Here is a 3243-nt window from a genome sequence, read left to right as displayed (position 1 = left end):
GATAGCTGACCAGGGGCCACACACTGCTACTGCTCTCACTGACCCACGCTCTGTCTCTGGTCCTCCATCCTTTTGCCTAATGTCACCGCGCTACTTCTCCACAACTTTATGGGTGTCATTCCTAACATGTCATCCAGGTCATGATGCCAGCTAGCAATTATTATTATTAATAAACAGGATTTATACAGCGTAAACAAATAATACATGTATATTCAATAGGGGTGCGTACAATAAATAGCAATGTGGTCTCCTGCTGTTTTGGTGGCAGAGACTGTTGCTAGTGGGTGGAGTTCTCCCTTTCTCATGTCATAATGTTTATGCTGCCTTCTGTACGCTGTCCATCACACAAAAATCCCATTTTCCTGCTGTCACTTTGCTGCCAATTCTGGAAAACCACTAAAGGTCTTTTGGAATTCTCGATGCAGCAATGGGCTGTGTTAAGCAATAATGATTTCCCCAAATACCCCGGATATGTCCATGATTGTGCCATGACAGTTTCTAATGCAATACCACGGTCACATCTGTCACCATCGGCCTTTACATGCAGAGATTTCCCCTGATTATTGTAGGTGGGGACAGACTAAAGTTCTTTGCTATCTCATGCTGAGAAATATTGATTCTAAATTGGCAGATGATTCTCTTCCAAAGCTTCCACCCATCTTTGCTGCACAGCCTGAGGCTTTGGTGGCTCCTTTACTACCCCAGTCCTGATGCCCCCACCTGTTACCATTTCACATGCTGAATGAGGAACTTTCCAGAATGTTACCCGTAGAATCTTTTCAGTCTTACTCTGCCTCTGCCCCTTTTTGGGGGTTGTGTTGCTGCAACATTTGTGTTTATATTTAACTAGTAGAGTGAAGTTTATCAGTGAAAACACTGAAAATCTTTTCTTTGTTGTTTTTCCTGTTACATAAATGTTCAAGAAAATAACAAAATCCAAAAATGGAATAAAAACTCAAATCTGCAAAGTGTCCCAACCTTTGTGGTAATGGGATTTGTAGCTCTGACCGCACTAATGTTACTGGGAGAGATGCTGAGAAATAAAATACTTAGATAGCTTTGTTCTCGATGAACACGGTGTTGGGGAGTATATAACGTATTGTCCAAAGCCTCTAGATGATGACTGGCTAAGCCTTGTCCTATGGGATGGGGAAAGCATCATGAGATCTGTTTGCTGGATCACCCAGGTTCACCTATGAGTTCTTGGAGAGTTTTTATAAATCAGACCCAAGGACTCACCACTCTATCACACTCAAACAGAGTGCTTCCAATCAGCTGTGAGTGCAGGCCAACTCCAGATGAACTCTCAATGGAGTTTCTCCATTGAGAGTTCACCTGAGTTCAGTTCCCACGGTCACGGACATCATTGATAAGTACAGCCCGGGGAGCGTGGGAACCTGCGGTCACAGTTGATTGGACTGCAGCTGTGACTCCAGATGAACTCTCATTGGAGATTCTCCATCGAGAGTTCGGTGAGAACACGACCTTGTGGTGAATCACAAGGCCGTTCTCACTTTTATGTTCTGTAAGCGAGAAAGGCCCAATTCCCTGCGAGATTGAAATTAAACATTTCGATCTATCATCCCTATCCTGAATGACTTTTTGGACACTTATTGGACTTTATAACTGATCCACCATCCTCCAATAATTTGGCTTGTGGTTGACCATGTCTCTAAAATGGCCATTTTTATTCTTCTGTCTGGATTTTCCATAGTCTTCACTATGAAGAAATTGTTCATCTGCAGGAGCGTTCTATCCACATCGTCTGTGATTGGGGAGTTTAACTCATGGCTTGGTTCTGGAAATTCCTCTGTCATCTATTGGTGGATAAGTTAGACTTTTCTTCAGCCTATCACTCGCATTCTAACAGGTTAACTAAGATGATTAATCAATGTCTAGAGTGGTGTTTCTCAACCAAGGTTCCTTCAGTGGTTTCTAGGGGGGTCTTCGAGCAATAAGTAACTTTTGCCTCTGAAGTCGAATTAAGTGACACCAATGATCTTTTTGGACATCTGTAATAGTGACCACTGACCACCATGCTAATCAGTATTATCCCTCTCATGGCCACACAGATATCATCTTTATCATATAGATAAATCAATATCAATAGATAAATCTTTATCAATAGATGAATCCCCTTATAAGCAAGATGTTGGTGGGGTGGGTTTGGATCTGGGTATGCCTGCTCTAGGAATCCTTTATCATTTTTATTGGTATGTTGTGGCTACCTTCATATATAATATTATATTATCATAGTTATCCTGTAATAGTATATATATTATTTTGCACGTTTTAGTGATTTGGATATGTTTTTATTTCTTTTTAGAAAGTTATAAGCTTTGCAAAAAGCAAACAATGAACAATTCCTCTTCATTGTACTCGGGAGGTATGAGTATGCAATGTGTGATTGTCATGGCCTCCGCTGTTGTTACACCAACCTCCATGGTGACTGCTATTACAAGTAGTCCAGCAGGACTCCGAACTCCCTGCAATGCCTATTTCCTGGTCTGAGCCGGGGACCCCAAGATCCTGGAATTACTAGCAGGCAGCACCGACCCTGATATCAGGGCAATTATTCTCAAATCATACATATATCCCTGACATATACCGCAGTGCTGTACCATTCTGCAGAAAGGGAGCTGATACCAAACCTATCTTTAGCAGTGCTGCAATAAAATAGATAATAAGCTTCTTTCATACCAATAAATGTTCAGACAATGCACACTTCATGGAGGATATTGTAATGTACAGCACATTATGTAATGTAAAATTCTCACAGTTCAGAGTGCACCGGTCAGGAATAGGGGGTTAAGGGGGAGACCCACTGTGTAGACTTGCCAGTATAAGCCCATTTCAGGGGTCAGAAGAGAAGAAACACCTTACATTTGTGGTCAGTGGAATTGATTCATTTTTAAAATGATGATCAAAAGAAAAACGTCTACTAACATTGGTGGTCAAATGCCCCCTCATGTTGATGGTCATTTAAAATGTTTCTTCTTGCATCTTTGCTTAGTAAAGAAAGACCTACCTTGGTTGTAGGTGGATTAAATGCCCCTGGTACATTGGGTATCAATAGAAAGGTGCTGATTACTTCTGCAGCTGGAGGGAGATCACTGGCCACCAATATTTGGAGGTCAGTGGTAAAGTGTCCTTTAGCATTTGGGGTCAGTAGACAGCTGTGGTGAGTGATGAAGGTCAGTGGGAGTGGAAGCTCTGCCATTATTATTATGATTATTATTATTA

The sequence above is a fragment of the Pyxicephalus adspersus genome, chromosome 1, assembly GCF_032062135.1.
Source record: "Pyxicephalus adspersus chromosome 1, UCB_Pads_2.0, whole genome shotgun sequence".
NCBI classification, from domain to species: domain Eukaryota; kingdom Metazoa; phylum Chordata; class Amphibia; order Anura; family Pyxicephalidae; genus Pyxicephalus; species Pyxicephalus adspersus.
Note: the sequence above shows the minus strand (reverse complement) of the source record.